This window comes from Macaca mulatta, chromosome 15 (genome assembly GCF_049350105.2).
Source record: "Macaca mulatta isolate MMU2019108-1 chromosome 15, T2T-MMU8v2.0, whole genome shotgun sequence".
Classification (NCBI taxonomy): domain Eukaryota; kingdom Metazoa; phylum Chordata; class Mammalia; order Primates; family Cercopithecidae; genus Macaca; species Macaca mulatta.
Genome location: NC_133420.1, coordinates 30,509,029 through 30,535,872, shown reverse-complemented (window position 1 = coordinate 30,535,872; position 26,844 = coordinate 30,509,029).

Sequence of the window (26,844 nt, the reverse complement as noted above, 5' to 3'; positions counted from 1 at the left end):
CGGAGGATATTTCCTTTGGCCCTATAGTCTTCAATGGGATCCGAAATATCTGTTCTCAGATTCCACAGAAACAAGGCCAGCAAAGAGATCCACGAAATACAGATGTAACTCTGTGAGATGAATTAACAGAACACTAAGCAGTTTCTCAGAAAGCTTCTTTCCATATTTCATCTGAGGATATTTCCTTTTTCACCATAGCCCTCTATGGGCTTCCAAATATCACTTTGCCAATTCCACAAGAACTGTCTTAGCGAAAGGCTTCTTGAGGGAAAAGCTGTAACTCTGTGAGATGATTTCACAGAACACAAAGAAGTTTCTCAGAAAGCTTCTTTCTCTTTGTTATCGGAGGATATTTCCTTTGGCCCTATAGTCTTCAATGGGATCCGAAATATCTGTTCTCAGATTCCACAGAAATAAGGCTAGCAAAGAGATCCACGAAATACAGATGTAACTCTGTGAGATGAATTAACAGAACACTAAGCAGTTTCTCAGAAAGCTTCTTTCCAGATTTCATCTGAGGATATTTCCTTTTTCTCCATAGCCCTCTATGGGCTTCCAAATATCACTTTGCCAATTCCACAAGAACTGTCTTAGCTAAAGGCTTCTTGAAGGGAAAGCTGTAACTCTGTGAGATGATTTCACAGAACACAAAGAAGTTTCTCAGAAAGCTTCTTTCTCTTTGTTATCGGAGGATATTTCCTTTGGCCCTATAGTCTTCAATGGGATCCGAAATATCTGTTCTCAGATTCCACAGAAATAAGGCTAGCAAAGAGATCCACGAAATACAGATGTAACTCTGTGAGATGAATTAACAGAACACTAAGCAGTTTCTCAGAAAGCTTCTTTCCAGATTTCATCTGAGGATATTTCCTTTTTCACCACAGCCCTCTATGGGCTTCCAAATATCACTTTGCCAATTCCACAAGAACTGTCTTAGCGAAAGGCTTCTTGAGGGGAAAGCTGTAACTCTGTGGGATGATTTCACAGAACACAAACAAGTTTCTCAGAAAGCTTCTTTCTCTTTGATATCGGAGGATATTTCCTTTGGCCCTATAGTCTTCAAAGGGATCCGAAATATCTGTTCTCAGATTCCACAGAAATAAGGCTAGCAAAGAGATTCACGAAATACAGATGTAACTCTGTGAGATGAATTAACAGAACACTTAGCAGTTTCTCAGAAAGCTTCTTTCCAGATTTCATGTGAGGATATTTCCTTTTTCACCATAGCCCTCTATGGGCTTCCAAATATCACTTTGCCAATTCCACAAGAACTGTCTTAGCGAAAGGCTTCTTGAGGGGAAAGCTGTAACTCTGTGAGATGATTTCACAGAACACGAAGAAGTTTCTCAGAAAGCTTCTTTCTCTTTGTTATCGGAGGATATTTCCTTTGGCCCTATAGTCTTCAATGGGATCCGAAATATCTGTTCTCAGATTCCACAGAAATAAGGCTAGCAAAGAGATCCACGAAATACAGATGTAACTCTGTGAGATGAATTAACAGAACACTAAGCAGTTTCTCAGAAAGCTTCTTTCCACATTTCATCTGAGGATATTTCCTTTTTCACCATAGCCCTCTATGGGCTTCCAAATATCACTTTGCCAATTCCACAAGAACTGTCTTAGCGAAAGGCTTCTTGAGGGGAAAGCTGTAACTCTGTGAGATGATTTCACAGAGCCCAAAGAAGTTTCTCAGAAAGCTTCTTTCTCTTTGTTATCGGAGGATATTTCCTTTGGCCCTATAGTCTTCAATGGGATCCGAAATATCTGTTCTCAGATTCCACAGAAATAAGGCCAGCAAAGAGATCCACGAAATACAGATGTAACTCTGTGAGATGAATTAACAGAACACTAAGCAGTTTCTCAGAAAGCTTCTTTCCAGATTTCATCTGAGGATATTTCCTTTTTCACCATAGCCCTCTATGGGCTTCCAAATATCACTTTGCCAATTCCACAAGAACTGTCTTAGCGAAAGGCTTCTTGAGGGAAAAGCTGTAACTCTGTGAGATGATTTCACAGAACACAAAGAAGTTTCTCAGAAAGCTTCTTTCTCTTTGTTATCGGAGGATATTTCCTTTGGCCCTATAGTCTTCAATGGGATCCGAAATATCTGTTCTCAGATTCCACAGAAATAAGGCTAGCAAAGAGATCCACGAAATACAGATGTAACTCTGTGAGATGAATTAACAGAACACTAAGCAGTTTCTCAGAAAGCTTCTTTCCAGATTTCATCTGAGGATATTTCCTTTTTCTCCATAGCCCTCTATGGGCTTCCAAATATCACTTTGCCAATTCCACAAGAACTGTCTTAGCGAAAGGCTTCTTGAAGGGAAAGCTGTAACTCTGTGAGATGATTTCACAGAACACAAAGAAGTTTCTCAGAAAGCTTCTTTCTCTTTGTTATCGGAGGATATTTCCTTTGGCCCTATAGTCTTCAATGGGATCCCAAATATCTGTTCTCAGATTCCACAGAAATAAGGCTAGCAAAGAGATCCACGAAATACAGATGTAACTCTGTGAGATGAATTAACAGAACACTAAGCAGTTTCTCAGAAAGCTTCTTTCCAGATTTCATCTGAGGATATTTCCTTTTTCACCACAGCCCTCTAAGGGTTTCCAAATATCACTTTGCCAATTCCACAAGAACTGTCTTAGCGAAAGGCTTCTTGAGGTGAAAGCTGTAACTCTGTGGGATGATTTCACAGAACACAAAGAAGTTTCTCAGAAAGCTTCTTTCTCTTTGTTATCGGAGGATATTTCCTTTGGCCCTATAGTCTTCAAAGGGATCCGAAATATCTGTTCTCAGATTCCACAGAAATAAGGCTAGCAAAGAGATGCACGAAATACAGATGTAACTCTGTGAGATGAATTAACAGAACACTAAGGAGTTTCTCAGAAAGATTCTTTCCAGATTTCATGTGAGGATATTTCCTTTTTCACCACAGCCCTCTATGGGCTTCCAAATATCACTTTGCCAATTCCACAAGAACTGTCTTAGCGAAAGGCTTCTTGAGGGGAAAGCTGTAACTCTGTGGGATGATTTCACAGAACACAAAGAAGTTTCTCAGAAAGCTTCTTTCTCTTTGTTATCGGAGGATATTTCCTTTGGCCCTATAGTCTTCAAAGGGATCCGAAATATCTGTTCTCAGATTCCACAGAAATAAGGCTAGCAAAGAGATGCACGAAATACAGATGTAACTCTGTGAGATGAATTAACAGAACACTAAGGAGTTTCTCAGAAAGATTCTTTCCAGATTTCATGTGAGGATATTTCCTTTTTCAGCATAGCCCTCTATGGGCTTCCAAATATCACTTTGCCAATTCCACAAGAACTGTCTTAGCGAAAGGCTTCTTGAGGGGAAAGCTGTAACTCTGTGAGATGATTTCACAGAACACGAAGAAGTTTCTCAGAAAGCTTCTTTCTCTTTGTTATCGGAGGATATTTCCTTTGGCCCTATAGTCTTCAATGGGATCCGAAATATCTGTTCTCAGATTCCACAGAAATAAGGCTAGCAAAGAGATCCACGAAATACAGATGTAACTCTGTGAGATGAATTAACAGAACACTAAGCAGTTTCTCAGAAAGCTTCTTTCCACATTTCATCTGAGGATATTTCCTTTTTCACCATAGCCCTCTATGGGCTTCCAAATATCACTTTGCCAATTCCACAAGAACTGTCTTAGCGAAAGGCTTCTTGAGGGGAAAGCTGTAACTCTGTGAGATGATTTCACAGAGCCCAAAGAAGTTTCTCAGAAAGCTTCTTTCTCTTTGTTATCGGAGGATATTTCCTTTGGCCCTATAGTCTTCAATGGGATCCGAAATATCTGTTCTCAGATTCCACAGAAACAAGGCCAGCAAAGAGATCCACGAAATACAGATGTAATTCTGTGAGATGAATTAACAGAACACTAAGCAGTTTCTCAGAAAGCTTCTTTCCAGATTTCATGTGAGGATATTTCCTTTTTCACCATAGCCCTCTATGGGCTTCCAAATATCACTTTGCCAATTCCACAAGAACTGTCTTAGCGAAAGGCTTCTTGAGGGAAAAGCTGTAACTCTGTGAGATGATTTCACAGAACACAAAGAAGTTTCTCAGAAAGCTTCTTTCTCTTTGTTATCGGAGGATATTTCCTTTGGCCCTATAGTCTTCAATGGGATCCGAAATATCTGTTCTCAGATTCCACAGAAATAAGGCTAGCAAAGAGATCCACGAAATACAGATGTAACTCTGTGAGATGAATTAACAGAACACTAAGCAGTTTCTCAGAAAGCTTCTTTCCAGATTTCATCTGAGGATATTTCCTTTTTCTCCATAGCCCTCTATGGGCTTCCAAATATCACTTTGCCAATTCCACAAGAACTGTCTTAGCGAAAGGCTTCTTGAAGGGAAAGCTGTAACTCTGTGAGATGATTTCACAGAACACAAAGAAGTTTCTCAGAAAGCTTCTTTAGCTTTGTTATCGGAGCATATTTCCTTTGGCCCTATAGTCTTCAATGGGGTCCGAAATATCTGTTCTCAGATTCCACAGAAATAAGGCTAGCAAAGAGATCCACGAAACACAGATGTAACTCTCTGAGATGAATTAACAGAACACTCAGCAGTTTCTCAGAAAGCTTCTTTCCACATTTCATCTGAGGATATTTCCTTTTTCACCATAGCCCTCTATGGGCTTCCAAACTATCACTTTGCCAATTCCACAAGAACTGTCTTAGCGAAAGGCTTCTTGAGGGGAAAGCTGTAACTCTGTGAGATGATTTCACAGAACACAAAGAAGTTTCTCAGAAAGCTTCTTTCTCTTTGTTATCGGAGGATATTTCCTTTGGCCCTATAGTCTTCAATAGGATCCGAAATATCTGTTCTCAGATTCCACAGAAATAAGGCTAGCAAAGAGATCCACGACATACAGATGTAACTCTGTGAGAGGAATTAACAGAACACTCAGCAGTTTCTCAGAAAGCTTCCTTCCAGATTTCATCTGAGGATATTTCCTTTTTCACCGTAGCCCTCTATGGGCTTCCAAATATCACTTTGCCAATTCCACAAGAACTGTCTTAGCGAAAGGCTTCTTGAGGGTAAAGCTGTAACTCTGTGAGATGATTTCACAGAGCCCAAAGAAGTTTCTCAGAAAGCTTCTTTCTCTTTGTTATCGGAGGATATTTCCTTTGGCCCTATAGTCTTCAATGGGATCCGAAATATCTGTTCTCAGATTCCACAGAAATAAGGCCAGCAAAGAGATCCACGAAATACAGATGTAACTCTGTGAGATGAATTAACAGAACACTAAGCAGTTTCTCAGAAAGCTTCTTTCCAGATTTCATCTGAGGATATTTCCTTTTTCACCCTAGCCCTCTATGGGCTTCCAAATATCACTTTGCCAATTCCACAAGAACTGTCTTAGCGAAAGGCTTCTTGAGGGGAAAGCTGTAACTCTGTGGGATGATTTCACAAAACACAAAGAAGTTTCTCAGAAAGCTTCTTTCTCTTTGTTATCGGAGGATATTTCCTTTGGACCTATAGTCTTCAAAGGGATCCGAAATATCTGTTCTTAGATTCCACAGAAACAAGGCTAGCAAAGAGATCCACGAAATACAGATGTAACTCTATGAGATGAATTAACAGAACACTAAGCAGTTTCTCAGAAAGCTTCTTTCCAGATTTCATGTGAGGATATTTCCTTATTCACCATAGCCCTCTATGGGCTTCCAAATATCACTTTGCCAATTCCACAAGAACTGTCTTAGCGAAAGGCTTCTTGAGGGGAAAGCTGTAACTCTGTGAGATGATTTCAGATAACACAAAGAAGTTTCTCAGAAAGCTTCTTTCTCTTTGTTATCGGAGGATATTTCCTTTGGCCCTATAGTCTTCAATGGGATCCGAAATATCTGTTCTCAGATTCCACAGAAATAAGGCTAGCAAAGAGATCCACGAAATACAGATGTAACTCTGTGAGATGAATTAACAGAACACTAAGCAGTTTCTCAGAAAGCTTCTTTCCAGATTTCATCTGAGGATATTTCCTTTTTCACCATAGGCCACTATGGGCTTCCAAATATCACTTTGCCAATTCCACAAGAACTGTCTTAGCGAAAGGCTTCTTGAAGGGAAAGCTGTAACTCTGTGAGATGATTTCACAGAACACAAAGAAGTTTCTCAGAAAGCTTCTTTCTCTTTGTTATCGGAGCATATTTCCTTTGGCCCTATAGTCTTCAATGGGATCCGAAATATCTGTTCTCAGATTCCACAGAAATAAGGCTAGCAAAGAGATCCACGAAATACAGATGTAACTCTCTGAGATGAATTAACAGAACACTCAGCAGTTTCTCAGAAAGCTTCTTTCCAGATTTCATCTGAGGATATTTCCTTTTTCACCATAGCCCTCTATGGGCTTCCAAACTATCACTTTGCCAATTCCACAAGAACTGTCTTAGCGAAAGGCTTCTTGAGGGGAAAGCTGTAACTCTGTGAGATGATTTCACAGAACACAAAGAAGTTTCTCAGAAAGCTTCTTTCTCTTTGTTATCGGAGGATATTTCCTTTGGCCCTATAGTCTTCAATAGGATCCGAAATATCTGTTCTCAGATTCCACAGAAATAAGGCTAGCAAAGAGATCCACGACATACAGATGTAACTCTGTGAGAGGAATTAACAGAACACTCAGCAGTTTCTCAGAAAGCTTCCTTCCAGATTTCATCTGAGGATATTTCCTTTTTCACCGTAGCCCTCTATGGGCTTCCAAATATCACTTTGCCAATTCCACAAGAACTGTCTTAGCGAAAGGCTTCTTGAGGGTAAAGCTGTAACTCTGTCAGATGATTTCACAGAGCCCAAAGAAGTTTCTCAGAAAGCTTCTTTCTCTTTGTTATCGGAGGATATTTCCTTTGGCCCTATAGTCTTCAATGGGATCCGAAATATCTGTTCTCAGATTCCACAGAAATAAGGCCAGCAAAGAGATCCACGAAATACAGATGTAACTCTGTGAGATGAATTAACAGAACACTAAGCAGTTTCTCAGAAAGCTTCCTTCCAGATTTCATCTGAGGATATTTCCTTTTTCACCCTAGCCCTCTATGGGCTTCCAAATATCACTTTGCCAATTCCACAAGAAATGTCTTAGCGAAAGGCTTCTTGAGGGAAAAGCTGTAACTCTGTGAGATGATTTCACAGAACACAAAGAAGTTTCTCAGAAAGCTTCTTTCTCTTTGTTATCGGAGGATATTTCCTTTGGCCCTATAGTCTTCAATGGGATCCGAAATATCTGTTCTCAGATTCCACAGAAATAAGGCTAGCAAAGAGATCCACGAAATACAGATGTAACTCTGTGAGATGAATTAACAGAACACTAAGCAGTTTCTCAGAAAGCTTCTTTCCAGATTTCATCTGAGGATATTTCCTTTTTCTCCATAGCCCTCTATGGGCTTCCAAATATCACTTTGCCAATTCCACAAGAACTGTCTTAGCGAAAGGCTTCTTGAAGGGAAAGCTGTAACTCTGTGAGATGATTTCACAGAACACAAAGAAGTTTCTCAGAAAGCTTCTTTAGCTTTGTTATCGGAGCATATTTCCTTTGGCCCTATAGTCTTCAATGGGATCCGAAATATCTGTTCTCAGATTCCACAGAAATAAGGCTAGCAAAGAGATCCACGAAATACAGATGTAACTCTCTGAGATGAATTAACAGAACACTCAGCAGTTTCTCAGAAAGCTTCTTTCCAGATTTCATCTGAGGATATTTCCTTTTTCACCATAGCCCTCTATGGGCTTCCAAACTATCACTTTGCCAATTCCACAAGAACTGTCTTAGCGAAAGGCTTCTTGAGGGGAAAGCTGTAACTCTGTGAGATGATTTCACAGAACACAAAGAAGTTTCTCAGAAAGCTTCTTTCTCTTTGTTATCGGAGGATATTTCCTTTGGCCCTATAGTCTTCAATAGGATCCGAAATATCTGTTCTCAGATTCCACAGAAATAAGGCTAGCAAAGAGATCCACGACATACAGATGTAACTCTGTGAGAGGAATTAACAGAACACTCAGCAGTTTCTCAGAAAGCTTCCTTCCAGATTTCATCTGAGGATATTTCCTTTTTCACCGTAGCCCTCTATGGGCTTCCAAATATCACTTTGCCAATTCCACAAGAACTGTCTTAGCGAAAGGCTTCTTGAGGGTAAAGCTGTAACTCTGTGAGATGATTTCACAGAGCCCAAAGAAGTTTCTCAGAAAGCTTCTTTCTCTTTGTTATCGGAGGATATTTCCTTTGGCCCTATAGTCTTCAATGGGATCCGAAATATCTGTTCTCAGATTCCACAGAAATAAGGCCAGCAAAGAGATCCACGAAATACAGATGTAACTCTGTGAGATGAATTAACAGAACACTAAGCAGTTTCTCAGAAAGCTTCTTTCCAGATTTCATCTGAGGATATTTCCTTTTTCACCATAGCCCTCTATGGGCTTCCAAATATCACTTTGCCAATTCCACAAGAACTGTCTTAGCGAAAGGCTTCTTGAGGGGAAAGCTGTAACTCTGTGGGATGATTTCACAAAACACAAAGAAGTTTCTCAGAAAGCTTCTTTCTCTTTGTTATCGGAGGATATTTCCTTTGGACCTATAGTCTTCAAAGGGATCCGAAATATCTGTTCTTAGATTCCACAGAAACAAGGCTAGCAAAGAGATCCACGAAATACAGATGTAACTCTATGAGATGAATTAACAGAACACTAAGCAGTTTCTCAGAAAGCTTCTTTCCAGATTTCATGTGAGGATATTTCCTTATTCACCATAGCCCTCTATGGGCTTCCAAATATCACTTTGCCAATTCCACAAGAACTGTCTTAGCGAAAGGCTTCTTGAGGGGAAAGCTGTAACTCTGTGAGATGATTTCAGATAACAGAAAGAAGTTTCTCAGAAAGCTTCTTTCTCTTTGTTATCGGAGGATATTTCCTTTGGCCCTATAGTCTTCAATGGGATCCGAAATATCTGTTCTCAGATTCCACAGAAATAAGGCTAGCAAAGAGATCCACGAAATACAGATGTAACTCTGTGAGATGAATTAACAGAACACTAAGCAGTTTCTCAGAAAGCTTCTTTCCAGATTTCATCTGAGGATATTTCCTTTTTCACCATAGGCCTCTATGGGCTTCCAAATATCACTTTGCCAATTCCACAAGAACTGTCTTAGCGAAAGGCTTCTTGAAGGGAAAGCTGTAACTCTGTGAGATGATTTCACAGAACACAAAGAAGTTTCTCAGAAAGCTTCTTTCTCTTTGTTATCGGAGCATATTTCCTTTGGCCCTATAGTCTTCAATGGGATCCGAAATATCTGTTCTCAGATTCCACAGAAATAAGGCTAGCAAAGAGATCCACGAAATACAGATGTAACTCTCTGAGATGAATTAACAGAACACTCAGCAGTTTCTCAGAAAGCTTCTTTCCAGATTTCATCTGAGGATATTTCCTTTTTCACCATAGCCCTCTATGGGCTTCCAAACTATCACTTTGCCAATTCCACAAGAACTGTCTTAGCGAAAGGCTTCTTGAGGGGAAAGCTGTAACTCTGTGAGATGATTTCACAGAACACAAAGAAGTTTCTCAGAAAGCTTCTTTCTCTTTGTTATCGGAGGATATTTCCTTTGGCCCTATAGTCTTCAATAGGATCCGAAATATCTGTTCTCAGATTCCACAGAAATAAGGCTAGCAAAGAGATCCACGACATACAGATGTAACTCTGTTAGAGGAATTAACAGAACACTCAGCAGTTTCTCAGAAAGCTTCCTTCCAGATTTCATCTGAGGATATTTCCTTTTTCACCGTAGCCCTCTATGGGCTTCCAAATATCACTTTGCCAATTCCACAAGAACTGTCTTAGCGAAAGGCTTCTTGAGGGTAAAGCTGTAACTCTGTCAGATGATTTCACAGAGCCCAAAGAAGTTTCTCAGAAAGCTTCTTTCTCTTTGTTATCGGAGGATATTTCCTTTGGCCCTATAGTCTTCAATGGGATCCGAAATATCTGTTCTCAGATTCCACAGAAATAAGGCCAGCAAAGAGATCCACGAAATACAGATGTAACTCTGTGAGATGAATTAACAGAACACTAAGCAGTTTCTCAGAAAGCTTCTTTCCAGATTTCATCTGAGGATATTTCCTTTTTCACCCTAGCCCTCTATGGGCTTCCAAATATCACTTTGCCAATTCCACAAGAAATGTCTTAGCGAAAGGCTTCTTGAGGGAAAAGCTGTAACTCTGTGAGATGATTTCACAGAACACAAAGAAGTTTCTCAGAAAGCTTCTTTCTCTTTGTTATCGGAGGATATTTCCTTTGGCCCTATAGTCTTCAATGGGATCCGAAATATCTGTTCTCAGATTCCACAGAAATAAGGCTAGCAAAGAGATCCACGAAATACAGATGTAACTCTGTGAGATGAATTAACAGAACACTAAGCAGTTTCTCAGAAAGCTTCTTTCCAGATTTCATCTGAGGATATTTCCTTTTTCTCCATAGCCCTCTATGGGCTTCCAAATATCACATTGCCAATTCCACAAGAACTGTCTTAGCTAAAGGCTTCTTGAAGGGAAAGCTGTAACTCTGTGAGATGATTTCACAGAACACAAAGAAGTTTCTCAGAAAGCTTCTTTCTCTTTGTTATCGGAGGATATTTCCTTTGGCCCTATAGTCTTCAATGGGATCCGAAATATCTGTTCTCAGATTCCACAGAAATAAGGCTAGCAAAGAGATCCACGAAATACAGATGTAACTCTGTGAGATGAATTAACAGAACACTAAGCAGTTTCTCAGAAAGCTTCTTTCCAGATTTCATCTGAGGATATTTCCTTTTTCACCATAGCCCTCTATGGGCTTCCAAATATCACTTTGCCAATTCCACAAGAACTGTCTTAGCGAAAGGCTTCTTGAGGGGAAAGCTGTAACTCTGTTGGATGATTTCACAGAACACAAAGAAGTTTCTCAGAAAGCTTCTTTCTCTTTGTTATCGGAGGATATTTCCTTTGGCCCTATAGTCTTCAAAGGGATCCGAAATACCTGTTCTCAGATTCCACAGAAATAAGGCTAGCAAAGAGATCCACGAAATACAGATGTAACTCTGTGAGATGAATTAACAGAACACTAAGGAGTTTCTCAGAAAGATTCTTTCCAGATTTCATGTGAGGATATTTCCTTTTTCACCATAGCCCTCTATGGGCTTCCAAATATCACTTTGCCAATTCCACAAGAACTGTCTTAGCGAAAGGCTTCTTGAGGGGAAAGCTGTAACTCTGTGAGATGATTTCACAGAACACAAAGAAGTTTCTCAGAAAGCTTCTTTCTCTTTGTTATCGGAGGATATTTCCTTTGGCCCTATAGTCTTCAATGGGATCCGAAATATTTGTTCACAGATTCCACAGAAATAAGGCTAGCAAAGAGATCCACGAAATACAGATGTAACTCTGTGAGATGAATTAACAGAACACTAAGCAGTTTCTCAGAAAGCTTCTTTCCAGATTTCATCTGAGGATATTACCTTTTTCACCATAGCCCTCTAAGGGCTTCAAAATATCACTTTGCCAATTCCACAAGAACTGTCTTAGCGAAAGGCTTCTTGAGGGGAAAGCTGTAACTCTGTGGGATGATTTCACAGAACACAAAGAAGTTTCTCAGAAAGCTTCTTTCTCTTTGTTATCGGAGGATATTTCCTTTGGCCCTATAGTCTTCAAAGGGATCCGAAATATCTGTTCTTAGATTCCACAGAAACAAGGCTAGCAAAGAGATCCACGAAATACAGATGTAACTCTATGAGATGAATTAACAGAACACTAAGCAGTTTCTCAGAAAGCTTCTTTCCAGATTTCATGTGAGGATATTTCCTTATTCACCATAGCCCTCTATGGGCTTCCAAATATCACTTTGCCAATTCCACAAGAACTGTCTTAGCGAAAGGCTTCTTGAGGGGAAAGCTGTAACTCTGTGAGATGATTTCACAGAACACAAAGAAGTTTCTCAGAAAGCTTCTTTCTCTTTGTTATCGGAGGATATTTCCTTTGGCCCTATAGTCTTCAATGGGATCCGAAATATCTGTTCTCAGATTCCACAGAAATAAGGCTAGCAAAGAGATCCACGAAATACAGATGTAACTCTGTGAGATGAATTAACAGAACACTAAGCAGTTTCTCAGAAAGCTTCTTTCCAGATTTCATCTGAGGATATTTCCTTTTTCACCATAGGCCTCTATGGGCTTCCAAATATCACTTTGCCAATTCCACAAGAACTGTCTTAGCGAAAGGCTTCTTGAGGGGAAAGCTGTAACTCTGTGAGATGATTTCACAGAACACAAAGAAGTTTCTCAGAAAGCTTCTTTCTCTTTGTTATCGGAGGATATTTCCTTAGGCCCTATAGTCTTCAATGGGATCCGAAATATCTGTTCTCAGATTCCACAGAAATAAGGCTAGCAAAGAGATCCACGAAATACAGATGTAACTCTGTGAGATGAATTAACAGAACACTAAGCAGTTTCTCAGAAAGCTTCTTTCCAGATTTCATCTGAGGATATTTCCTTTTTCACCATAGCCCTCTATGGGCTTCCAAACTATCACTTTGCCAATTCCACAAGAACTGTCTTAGCGAAAGGCTTCTTGAAGGGAAAGCTGTAACTCTGTGAGATGATTTCACAGAACACAAAGAAGTTTCTCAGAAAGCTTCTTTCTCTTTGTTATCGGAGCATATTTCCTTTGGCCCTATAGTCTTCAATGGGATCCGAAATATCTGTTCTCAGATTCCACAGAAATAAGGCTAGCAAAGAGATCCACGAAATACAGATGTAACTCTCTGAGATGAATTAACAGAACACTCAGCAGTTTCTCAGAAAGCTTCTTTCCAGATTTCATCTGAGGATATTTCCTTTTTCACCATAGCCCTCTATGGGCTTCCAAACTATCACTTTGCCAATTCCCCAAGAACTGTCTTAGCGAAAGGCTTCTTGAGGGGAAAGCTGTAACTCTGTGAGATGATTTCACAGAACACAAAGAAGTTTCTCAGAAAGCTTCTTTCTCTTTGTTATCGGAGGATATATCCTTTGGCCCTATAGTCTTCAATAGGATCCGAAATATCTGTTCTCAGATTCCACAGAAATAAGGCTAGCAAAGAGATCCACGACATACAGATGTAACTCTGTGAGAGGAATTAACAGAACACTCAGCAGTTTCTCAGAAAGCTTCCTTCCAGATTTCATCTGAGGATATTTCCTTTTTCACCGTAGCCCTCTATGGGCTTCCAAATATCACTTTGCCAATTCCACAAGAACTGTCTTAGCGAAAGGTTCTTGAGGGGAAAGCTGTAACTCTGTGGGATGATTTCACAGAACACAAACAAGTTTCTCAGAAAGCTTCTTTCTCTTTGATATCGGAGGATATTTCCTTTGGCCCTATAGTCTTCAAAGGGATCCGAAATATCTGTTCTCAGATTCCAAAGAAATAAGGCTAGCAAAGAGATCCACGAAATACAGATGTAACTCTGTGAGATGAATTAACAGAACACTAAGCAGTTTCTCAGAAAGCTTCTTTCCAGATTTCATGTGAGGATATTTCCTTTTTCAACATAGCCCTCTATGGGCTTCCAAATATCACTTTGCCAATTCCACAAGAACTGTCTTAGCGAAAGGCTTCTTGAGGGGAAAGCTGTAACTCTGTGAGATGATTTCACAGAGCACAAAGAAGTTTCTCAGAAAGCTTCTTTCTCTTTGTTATCGGAGGATATTTCCTTTGGCCCTATAGTCTTCAATGGGATCCGAAATATCTGTTCTCAGAATCCACAGAAATAAGGCTAGCAAAGAGATCCACGAAATACAGATGTAACTCTCTGAGATGAATTAACAGAACACTCAGCAGTTTCTCAGAAAGCTTCTTTCCAGATTTCATCTGAGGATATTTCCTTTTTCACCATAGCCCTCTATGGGCTTCCAAACTATCACTTTGCCAATTCCACAAGAACTGTCTTAGCGAAAGGCTTCTTGAGGGGAAAGCTGTAACTCTGTGAGATGATTTCACAGAACACAAAGAAGTTTCTCAGAAAGCTTCTTTCTCTTTGTTATCGGAGGATATTTCCTTTGGCCCTATAGTCTTCAATAGGATCCGAAATATCTGTTCTCAGATTCCACAGAAATAAGGCTAGCAAAGAGATCCACGACATACAGATGTAACTCTGTGAGAGGAATTAACAGAACACTCAGCAGTTTCTCAGAAAGCTTCCTTCCAGATTTCATCTGAGGATATTTCCTTTTTCACCGTAGCCCTCTATGGGCTTCCAAATATCACTTTGCCAATTCCACAAGAACTGTCTTAGCGAAAGGCTTCTTTAGGGAAAAGTTGTAACTCTGTGAGATGATTTCACAGAACACAAAGAAGTTTCTCAGAAAGCTTCTTTCTCTTTGTTAACGGAGGATATTTCCTTTGGCCCTATAGTCTTCAATGGGATCCGAAATATCTGTTCTCAGATTCCAAAGAAATAAGGCTAGCAAAGAGATCCACGAAATACAGATGTAACTCTGTGAGATGAATTAACAGAACACTAAGCAGTTTCTCAGAAAGCTTCTTTCGAGATTTCATCTGAGGATATTTCCTTTTTCACCATAGCCCTCTATGGGCTTCCAAATATCACTTTGCCAATTCCACAAGAACTGTCTTAGCGAAAGGCTTCTTGAGGGGAAAGCTGTAACTCTGTGAGATGATTTCACAGAACACAAAGAAGTTTCTCAGAAAGCTTCTTTCTCTTTGTTATCGGAGGATATTTCCTTTGGCCCTATAGTCTTCAATGGGATCCGAAATATCTGTTCTCAGATTCCACAGAAATAAGGCTAGCAAAGAGATCCACGAAATACAGATGTAACTCTGTGAGATGAATTAACAGAACACTAAGCAGTTTCTCAGAAAACTTCGTTCCAGATTTCATCTGAGGATATTTCCTTTTTCACCATAGCCCTCTATGGGCTTCCAAATATCACTTTGCCAATTCCACAAGAACTGTCTTAGCGAAAGGCTTCTTGAGGGGAAAGCTGTAACTCTGTGGGATGATTTCACAGAACACAAACAAGTTTCTCAGAAAGCTTCTTTATCTTTGTTATCGGAGGATATTTCCTTTGGCCCTATAGTCTTCAATGGGATCCGAAATATCTGTTCTTGGATTCCACAGAAATAAGGCTAGCAAAGAGATCCACGAAATACAGATGTAACTCTGTGAGATGAATTAACAGAACTCTAAGCAGTTTCTCAGAAAGCTTCTTTCCAGATTTCATCTGAGGATATTTCCTTTTTCACAATAGCCCTCTATGGGCTTCCAAATATCACTTTGCCAATTCCACAAGAACTGTCTTAGCGAAAGGCTTCTTGAGGGGAAAGCTGTAACTCTGTGGGATGATTTCACAGAACACAAAGAAGTTTCTCAGAAAGCTTCTTTCTCTTTTTTATCGGAGGATATTTCCTTTGGCCCTATAGTCTTCAAAGGGATCCGAAATATCTGTTGTTGGATTCCACAGAAATAAGGCTAGCAAAGAGATCCACGAAATACAGATGTAACTCTGTGAGATGAATTAACAGAACACTAAGCAGTTTCTCAGAAAGCTTCTTTCCAGATTTCATCTGAGGATATTTCCTTTTTCACCATAGCCCTCTATGGGCTTCCAAATATCACTTTGCCAATTCCACAAGAACTGTCTTAGCGAAAGGCTTCTTGGGGGGAAAGCTGTAACTCTGTGAGATGATTTCACAGAACACAAAGAAGTTTCTCAGAAAGCTTCTTTCTCTTTGTTATCGGAGGATATTTCCTTTGGCCCTATAGTCTTCAATGGGATCCGAAATATCTGTTCTCAGATTCCACAGAAATAAGGCTAGCAAAGAGATCCACGAAATACAGATGTAACTCTGTGAGATGAATTAACACAACACTCAGCAGTTTCTCAGAAAGCTTCTTTCCAGATTTCATCTGAGGATATTTCCTTTTTCACGATAGCCCTCTATGGGCTTCCAAATATCACTTTGCCAATTCCACAAGAACTGTCTTAGCGAAAGGCTTCTTGAGGGGAAAGCTGTAACTCTGTGAGATGATTTCACAGAGCACAAAGAAGTTTCTCAGAAAGCTTCTTTCTCTTTGTTATCGGAGGATATTTCCTTTGGCCCTATAGTCTTCAATGGGATCCGAAATATCTGTTCTCAGATTCCAAAGAAATAAGGCTAGCAAAGAGATCCACGAAATACAGATGTAACTCTGTGAGATGAATTAACAGAACACTAAGCAGTTTCTCAGAAAGCTTCTTTCGAGATTTCATCTGAGGATTTTTCCTTTTTCACCATAGCCCTCTATGGGCTTCCAAATATCACTTTGCCAATTCCACAAGAGCTGTCTTAGCGAAAGGCTTCTTGAGGGGAAAGCTATAAGTCTGTGAGATGATTTCACAGAACACAAAGAAGTTTCTCAGTAGCTTCTATCTCTTTGTTATCGGAGGATATTTCCTTTGGCCCTATAGTCTTCAATGGGATCCGAAATATCTGTTCTCAGATTCCACAGAAATAAGGCTAGCAAAGAGATGCACGAAATCCGATGTAACTCTGTGAGATGAATTAACAGAACACTAAGCAGTTTCTCAGAAAGCTTCTTTCCAGATTTCATCTGAGGATATTTCCTTTTTCACCATAGCCCTCTATGGGCTTCCAAATATCACTTTGCCAATTCCACAAGAACTGTCTTAGCGAAAGGCTTCTTGAGGGGAAAGCTGTAACTCTGTGGGATGATTTCACAGAACACAAAGAAGTTTCTCAGAAAGCTTCTTTCTCTTTGATATCGGAGGATATTTCCTTTGGCCCTATAGTCTTCAATGGGATCCGAAATATCTGTTCTCAGATTCCACAGAAATAAGGCTAGCAAAGAGATCCACGAAATACAGATGTAACTCTGTGAGATGAATTAACAGAACACTAAGCAGTTTCTCAGAAAGCTTCTTTCCAGATTTCATCTGAGGATATTTCCTTTTTCAACATAGCCCTCTATGGGCTTCCAAATATCACTTTGCCAATTCCACGAGAACTGTCTTAGCGAAAGGCTTCTTGAGGGGAAAGTTGTAACTCTGTGAGATGATTTCACAGAACACAAAGAAGTTTCTCAGAAAGCTTCTTTCTCTTTGTTATCGGAGGATACTTCCTTTGGCCCTATAGTCTTCAATGGGATCCGAAATATCTGTTCTCAGATTCCACAGAAATAAGGCTAGCAAAGAGATCCACGAAATACAGATGTAACTCTGTGAGATGAATTAACAGAACACTAAGCAGTTTCTCAGAAAGCTTCTTTCCAGATTTCATCTGAGGATACTACCTTTTTCACCATAGCCCTCTATGGGCTTCCAAATATCACTTTGCCAATTCCACAAGAACTGTCTTAGCGAAAGGCTTCTTGAGGGGAAAGCTGTAACTCTGTGAGATGATTTCACAGAACACAAAGCAGTTTCTCAGAAAGCTTCTTTCTCTTTGTTATCGGAGGATATTTTCTTTGGCCCTATAGTCTTCAATGGGATCCGAAATATCTGTTCTCAGATTCCACAGAAATAAGGCTAGCAAAGAGATCCACGAAATACAGATGTAACTCTGTGAGATGAATTAACAGAACACTAAGCAGTTTCTCAGAAAGCTTCTTTCCAGATTTCATCTGAGGATATTTCCTTTTTCAGCATTGCCCTCTATGGGCTTCCAAATATCACTTTGCCAATTCCACAAGAACTGTCTTAGCGAAAGGCTTCTTGAGGGGAAAGCTGTAACTCTGTGAGATGATTTCACAGAACACAAAGAAGTTTCTCAGAAAGCTTCTTTCTCTTTGTTATCGGAGGATATTTCCTTTGGCCCTATAGTCTTCAATGGGATCCGAAATACCTGTTCTCAGATTCCACAGAAATAAGGCTAGCAAAGAGATCCACGAAATACAGATGTAACTCAGTGAGATGAATTAACAGAACACTCAGAAGTTTCTCAGAAAGCTTCTTTCCAGATTTCATCTGAGGATATTTCCTTTTTCACTATAGCCCTCTATGGGCTTCCAAATATCACTTTGCCAATTCCACAAGAACTGTCTTAGCGAAAGGCTTCTTGAGGGGAAAGCTGTAACTCTGTGAGATGATTTCACAGAACACAAAGAAGTTTCTCAGAAAGCTTCTTTCTCTTTGTTATCGGAGGATATTTCCTTTGCCCCTATATTCTTCATAGGAATCCGAAATATCTGTTCTCCGATTCCAAAGAAATAAGGCTAGCAAAGAGATCCACGAAATACAGATGTAACTCTGTGAGATGAATTAACAGAACACTAAGCAGTTTCTCAGAAAGCTTCTTTCGAGATTTCATGTGAGGATATTTCCTTTTTCACCATAGCCCTCTATGGGCTTCCAAATATCACTTTGCCAATTCCACAAGAACTGTCTTAGCGAAAGGCTTCTTGAGGGGAAAGCTGTAACTCTGTGAGATGATTTCACAGAACACAAAGAAGTTTCTCAGAAAGCTTCTTTCTCTTTGTTATCGGAGGATATTTCCTTTGGCCCTATAGTCTTCAATGGGATCCGAAATATCTGTTCTCAGATTCCACAGAAATAAGGCTAGCAAAGAGATCCACGAAATACAGATGTAACTCTGTGAGATGAATTAACAGAACACTAAGCAGTTTCTCAGAAAGCTTCTTTCCAGACTTCATCTGAGGATATTTCCTTTTTCACCATAGCCCTCTATGGGCTTCCAAATATCACTTTGCCAATTCCACAAGAACTGTCTTAGCGAAAGGCTTCTTGAGGGGAAAGCTGTAACTCTGTGGGATGATTTCACAGAACACAAACAAGTTTCTCAGAAAGCTTCTTTCTCTTTGATATCGGAGCATATTTCCTTTGGCCCTATAGTCTTCAAAGGGATCGGAAATATCTGTTCTCAGATTCCACAGAAATAAGGCTAGCAAAGAGATCCACGAAATACAGATGTAACTCTGTGAGATGAATTAACAGAACACTAAGCAGTTTCTCAGAAAGCTTCCTTCCAGATTTCATGTGAGGATATTTCCTTTTTCAACATAGCCCTCTATGGGCTTCCAAATATCACTTTGCCAATTCCACAAGAACTGTCTTAGCGAAAGGCTTCTTGAGGGGAAAGCTGTTACTCTGTGAGATGATTTCACAGAACACAAAGAAGTTTCTCAGAAAGCTTCTTTCTCTTTGTTATCGGAGGATATTTCCTTTGGCCCTATAGTCTCCAAAGGGATCCGAAATATCTGTTCTCAGATTCCACAGAAATAAGGCTAGCAAAGAGATCCACGAAATACAGATGTAACTCTGTGAGATGAATTAACAGAACACTCAGCAGTTTCTCAGAAAGCTTCTTTCCAGATTTCATTTGAGGATATTTCCTTTTTCACCATAGCCCTCTATGGGCTTCCAAATATCACTTTGCCAATTCCACAAGAACTGTCTTAGCGAAAGGCTTCTTGAGGGGAAAGCTGTAACTCTGTGAGATGATTTCACAGAATACTAAGAAGTTTCTCAGAAAGCTTCCTTCTCTTTGTTATCGGAGGATATTTCCTTTGGCCCTATAGTCTTCAATGGGATCCGAAATATCTGTTCTCAGATTCCAAAGAAATAAGGCTAGCAAAGAGATCCACGAAATAAAGATGTAACTCTGTGAGATGAATTAACAGAACACTAAGCAGTTTCTCAGAAAGCTTCTTTCCAGATTTCATGTGAGGATATTTCCTTTTTCACCATAGCCCTCTTTGGGCTTCCAAATATCACTTTGCCAATTCCACGAGAACTGTCTTAGCGAAAGGCTTCTTGAGGGGAAAGCTGTAACTCTGTGAGATGATTTCACAGAACACAAAGAAGTTTCTCAGAAAGCTTCTTTCTCTTTGTTATCGGAGGATATTTCCTTTGGCCCTGTAGTCTTCAAAGGGATCCGAAATACCTGTTCTCAGATTCCACAGAAATAAGGCTAGCAAAGAGATCAACGAAATACAGATGTAACTCAGTGAGATGAATTAACAGAACACTCAGAAGTTTCTCAGAAAGCTTCTTTCCAGATTTCATCTGAGGATATTTCCTTTTTCACCATAGCCCTCTATGGGCTTCCAAATATCACTTTGCCAATTCCAGAAGAACTGTCTTAGCGAAAGGCTTCTTGAGGGGAAAGCTGTAACTCTGTGAGATGATTTCACAGAACACAAAGAAGTTTCTCAGAAAGCTTCTTTCTCTTTGTTATCGGAGGATATTTCCTTTGCCCCTATATTCTTCATAGGAATCCGAAATATCTGTTCTCCGATTCCAAAGAAATAAGGCTAGCAAAGAGATCCACGAAATACAGATGTAAATCCGTGAGATGAATTAACAGAACACTAAGCAGTTTCTCAGAAAGCTTCTTTCCAGATTTCATGTGAGGATATTTCCTTTTTCACCATAGCCCTCTATGGGCTTCCAAATATCACTTTGCCAATTCCACAAGAACTGTCTTAGCGAAAGGCTTCTTGAGGGGAAAGCTGTAACTCTGTGAGATGATTTCACAGAACCCAAGGAAGTTTCTCAGAAAGCTTCTTTCTCTTTGTTATCGGAGGATATTTCCTTTGCCCCTATAGTCTTCATAGGAATCCGAAATATCTGTTCTCAGATTCCACAGAAATAAGCCTAGCAAAGAGATCCACGAAACACAGATGTAACTCTGTGAGATGAATTAACAGAACACTCAGCAGTTTCTCAGAAAGCTTCTTTCCAGATTTCATCTGAGGATATTTCCTTTTTCACCATAGCCCTCTATGGGCTTCCAAATATCACTTTGCCAATTCCACAAGAACTGTCTTAGCGAGAGGCTTCTTGAGGGGAAAGCTGTAACTCTGCGAGATGATTTCATAGAACACAAAGAAGTTTCTCAGAAAGCTTCTTTCTCTTTGTTATCGGAGGATATTTTCTTTGGCCCTAGAGTCTTCAATGGGATCCGAAATATCTGTTCTCAGATTCCACAGAAATAAGGCTAGCAAAGAGATGCACGAAATACAGATGTAACTCTGTGAGATGAATTAACAGAACACTAAGCAGTTTCTCAGAAAACTTCTTTCCAGATTTCATCTGAGGATATTTCCTTTTTCACCATAGCCCTCTATGGGCTTCCAAATATCACTTTGCCAATTCCACAAGAACTGTCTTAGTGAAAGGCTTCTTGAGAGGAAAGCTGTAACTCTGTGGGATGATTTCACAGAACACAAACAAGTTTCTCAGAAAGCTTCTTTCTCTTTGATATCGGAGGATATTTCCTTTGGCCCTATAGTCTTCAAAGGGATCCGAAATATCTGTTCTCAGATTCCACAGAAATAAGGCTAGCAAAGAGATCCACGAAATACAGATGTAACTCTGTGAGATGAATTAACAGAACACTAAGCAGTTTCTCAGAAAGCTTCTTTCCAGATTTCATGTGAGGATATTTCCTTTTTCACCATAGCCCTCTATGGGCTTCCAAATATCACTTTGCCAATTCCACAAGAACTCTCTTAGCGAAAGGCTTCTTGAGGGGAAACCTGTAACTTTGTGAGATGATTTCACAGAACACAAAGAAGTTTCTCAGAAAGCTTCTTTCTCTTTGTTATCGGAGGGTATTTCCTTTGGCCCTATAGTCTTCAATGGGATCCGAAATATCTGTTCTCAGATTCCACAGAAATAAGGCTAGCAAAGAGATCCACGAAATACAGATGTAACTCTGTGAGATGAATTAACAGAACACTAAGCAGTTTCTCAGAAAGCTTCTTTCCAGATTTCATCTGAGGATATTTCCTTTTTCACCATAGCCCTCTATGGGCTTCCAAATATCACTTTGCCAATTCCACAAGAACTGTCTTAGCGAAAGGCTTCTTGAGGGGAAAGCTGTAACTCTGTGAGATGATTTCACAGAACACAAAGAAGTTTCTCAGAAAGCTTCTTTCTCTTTGTTATCGGAGGATATTTCCTTTGGCCCTATAGTCTTCAATGGGATCCGAAATATCTGTTCTCAGATTCCACAGAAATAAGGCTAGCAAAGAGATCCACGAAATACAGATGTAACTCTGTGAGATGAATTAAAAGAACACTAAGCAGTTTCTCAGAAAGCTTCTTTCCAGATTTCATCTGAGGATATTTCCTTTTTCACCATAGCCCTCTATGGGCTTCCAAATATCACTTTGCCAATTCCACAAGAACTGTCTTAGCGAAAGGCTTCTTGAGGGGAAAGCTGTAACTCTGTGAGATGATTTCACAGAGCACAAAGAAGTTTCTCAGAAAGCTTCTTTCTCTTTGTTATCGGAGGATATTTCCTTTGGCCCTATAGTCTTCAATGGGATCCGAAATATCTGTTCTCAGATTCCACAGAAATAAGGCTAGCAAAGAGATCCACGAAATACAGATGTAACTCTGTGAGATGAATTAACAGAACACTAAGCAGTTTCTCAGAAAGCTTCTTTCCAGATTTCATCTGAGGATATTACCTTTTTCACCATAGCCCTCTATGGGCTTCCAAATATCACTTTGCCAATTCCACAAGAACTGTCTTAGCGAAAGGCTTCTTGAGGGGAAAGCTGTAACTCTGTGAGATGATTTCACAGAACACAAAGAAGTTTCTCAGAAAGCTTCTTTCTCTTTGTTATCGGAGGATATTTCCTTTGGCCCTACAGTCTTCAATGGGATCCGAAATATCTGTTCTCAGATTCCAAAGAAATAAGACTAGCAAAGAGATCCACGAAATACAGATGTAACTCTGTGAGATGAATTAACAGAACACTAAGCAGTTTCTTAGAAAACTTCTTTCCAGATTTCATCTGAGGATATTTCCTTTTTCAACATAGCCCTCTATGGGCTTCCAAATATCACTTTGCCAATTCCACAAGAACTGTCTTAGCGAAAGGCTTCTTGAGGGGAAAGCTGTAACTCTGTGAGATGATTTCACAGAGCACAAAGAAGTTTCTCAGAAAGCTTCTTTCTCTTTGTTATCGGAGGATATTTCCTTTGGCCCTATAGTCTTCAATGGGATCCGAAATATCTGTTCTCAGATTCCACAGAAATAAGGCTAGCAAAGAGATCCACGAAATACAGATGTAACTCTGTGAGATGAATTAACAGAACACTCAGCAGTTTCTCAGAAAGCTTCTTTCCAGATTTCATCTGAGGATATTTCCTTTTTCACCATAGCCCTCTACGGGCTTCCAAATATCACTTTGCCAATTCCACAAGAACTGTCTTAGCGAAAGGCTTCTTGAGGGGAAAGCTGTAACTCTGTGAGATGATTTCACAGAGCACAAAGAAGTTTCTCAGAAAGCTTCTTTCTCTTTGTTATCGGAGGATATTTCCTTTGGCCCTATAGTCTTCCGTGGGATCCGAAATATCTGTTCTCAGATTCCACAGAAATGAGGCTAGCAAAGAGATCCACGAAATACAGATGTAACTCTGTGAGATGAATTAACAGAACACTAAGCAGTTTCTCAGAAAGCTTCTTTCCAGATTTCATCTGAGGATATTACCTTTTTCACCATAGCCCTCTATGGGCTTCCAAATATCACTTTGCCAATTCCACAAGAACTGTCTTAGCGAAAGGCTTCTTGAGGGGAAAGCTGTAACTCTGTGAGATGATTTCACAGAACACAAAGAAGTTTCTCAGAAAGCTTCTTTCTCTTTGTTATCGGAGGATATTTCCTTTGGCCCTACAGTCTTCAATGGGATCCGAAATATCTGTTCTCAGATTCCAAAGAAATAAGACTAGCAAAGAGATCCACGAAATACAGATGTAACTCTGTGAGATGAATTAACAGAACACTAAGCAGTTTCTCAGAAAGCTTCTTTCCAGATTTCATGTGAGGATATTTCCTTTTTCAACATAGCCCTCTATGGGCTTCCAAATATCACTTTGCCAATTCCACAAGAACTGTCTTAGCGAAAGGCTTCTTGAGGGGAAAGCTGTAACTCTGTGAGATGATTTCACAGAACACAAAGAAGTTTCTCAGAAAGCTTCTTTCTCTTTGTTATCGGAGGATATTTCCTTTGGCCCTATAGTCTTCAATGGGATCCGAAATATCTGTTCTCAGATTCCACAGAAATAAGGCTAGCAAAGAGATGCACGAAATACAGATGTAACTCTGTGAGATGAATTAACAGAACACTCAGCAGTTTCTCAGAAAGCTTCTTTCCAGATTTCATCTGAGAATATTTCCTTTTTCACCATAGCCCTCTACGGGCTTCCAAATATCACTTTGCCAATTCCACAAGAACTGTCTTAGCGAAAGGCTTCTTGAGGGGAAAGCTGTAACTCTGTGAGATGATTTCACAGAGCACAAAGAAGTTTCTCAGAAAGCTTCTTTCTCTTTGTTATCGGAGGATATTTCCTTTGGCCCTATAGTATTCAGTGGGATCCGAAATATCTGTTCTCAGATTCCGCAGAAATAAGGCTAGCAAAGAGATCCACGAAATACAGATGTAATTCTGTGAGATGAATTAACAGAACACTAAGCAGTTTCTCAGAAAGCTTCTTTCCAGATTTCATCTGAGGATATTACCTTTTTCAACATAGCCCTCTATGGGCTTCCAAATATCACTTGGCCAATTCCACAAGAACTGTCTTAGCGAAAGGCTTATTGAGGGGAAAGCTGTAACTCTGTGAGATGATTTCACAGAACACAAAGAAGTTTCTCAGAAATCTTCTTTCTCTTTGTTATTGGAGGATATTTCCTTTGGCCCTATAGTCTTCAATGGGATCCGAAATATCTGTTCTCAGATTCCACAGAAATAAGGCTAGCAAAGAGATGCACGAAATACAGATGTAACTCTGTGAGATGAATTAACAGAACACTAAGCAGTTTCTCAGAAAACTTCTTTCCAGATTTCATCTGAGGATATTTCCTTTTTCACCATAGCCCTCTATGGGCTTCCAAATATCACTTTGCCAATTCCACAAGAACTGTCTTAGCGAAAGGCTTCTTGAGGGGAAAGCTGTAACTCTGTGGGATGATTTCACAGAACACAAACAAGTTTCTCAGAAAGCTTCTTTCTCTTTGATATCGGAGGATATTTCCTTTGGCCCTATAGTCTTCAAAGGGATCCGAAATATCTGTTCTCAGATTCCACAGAAATAAGGCTAGCAAAGAGATCCACGAAATACAGATGTAACTCTGTGAGATGAATTAACAGAACACTAAGCAGTTTCTCAGAAAGCTTCTTTCCAGATTTCATGTGAGGATATTTCCTTTTTCACCATAGCCCTCTATGGGCTTCCAAATATCACTTTGCCAATTCCACAAGAACTGTCTTAGCGAAAGGCTTCTTGAGGGGAAAGCTGGAACTCTGTGAGATGATTTCACAGAACACAAAGAATTTTCTCAGAAAGCTTCTTTCTCTTTGTTATCGGAGGATATTTCCTTTGGCCCTATAGTCTTCAATGGGATCCGAAATATCTGTTCTCAGATTCCACAGAAATAAGGCTAGCAAAGAGATCCACGAAATACAGATGTAACTCTGTGAGATGAATTAACAGAACACTAAGCAGTTTCTCAGAAAGCTTCTTTCCAGATTTCATCTGAGGATATTTCCTTTTTCACCATAGCCCTCTATGGGCTTCCAAATATCACTTTGCCAATTCCACAAGAACTGTCTTAGCGAAAGGCTTCTTGAGGGGAAAGCTGTAACTCTGTGAGATGATTTCACAGAGCCCAAAGAAGTTTCTCAGAAAGCTTCTTTCTCTTTGTTATCGGAGGATATTTCCTTTGGCCCTATAGTCTTCAATGGGATCCGAAATATCTGTTCTCAGATTCCACAGAAATAAGGCTAGCAAAGAGATCCACGAAATACAGATGTAACTCTGTGAGATGAATTAACAGAACACTAACCAGTTTCCCAGAAAGCTTCTTTCCAGATTTCATCTGAGGATATTTCCTTTTTCACTATAGCCCTCTATGGGCTTCCAAATATCACTTTGCCAATTCCACAAGAACTGTCTTAGCGAAAGGCTTCTTGAGGGGAAAGCTGTAACTCTGTGAGATGATTTCACAGAACACGAAGAAGTTTCTCAGAAAGCTTCTTTCTCTTTGTTATCGGAGCATATTTCCTTTGCCCCTATATTCTTCATAGGAATCCGAAATATCTGTTCTCCGATTCCAAAGAAATAAGGCTAGCAAAGAGATCCACGAAATACAGATGTAACTCCGTGAGATGAATTAACAGAACACTAAGCAGTTTCTCAGAAAGCTTCTTTCCAGATTTCATGTGAGGATATTTCCTTTTTCACCATAGCCCTCTATGGGCTTCCAAATATCACTTTGCCAATTCCACAAGAACTGTCTTAGCGAAAGGCTTCTTGAGGGGAAAGCTGTAACTCTGTGAGATGATTTCACAGAACCCAAGGAAGTTTCTCAGAAAGCTTCTTTCTCTTTGTTATCGGAGGATATTTCCTTTGCCCCTATAGTCTTCATAGGAATCCGAAATATCTGTTCTCAGATTCCACAGAAATAAGCCTAGCAAAGAGATCCACGAAACACAGATGTAACTCTGTGAGATGAATTAACAGAACACTAAGCAGTTTCTCAGAAAGCTTCTTTCCAGATTTCATCTGAGGATATTTCCTTTTTCACCATAGCCCTCTATGGGCTTCCAAATATCACTTTGCCAATTCCACAAGAACTGTCTTAGCGAGAGGCTTCTTGAGGGGAAAGCTGTAACTCTGTGAGATGATTTCATAGAACACAAAGAAGTTTCTCAGAAAGCTTCTTTCTCTTTGTTATCGGAGGATATTTTCTTTGGCCCTAGAGTCTTCAATGGGATCCGAAATATCTGTTCTCAGATTCCACAGAAATAAGGCTAGCAAAGA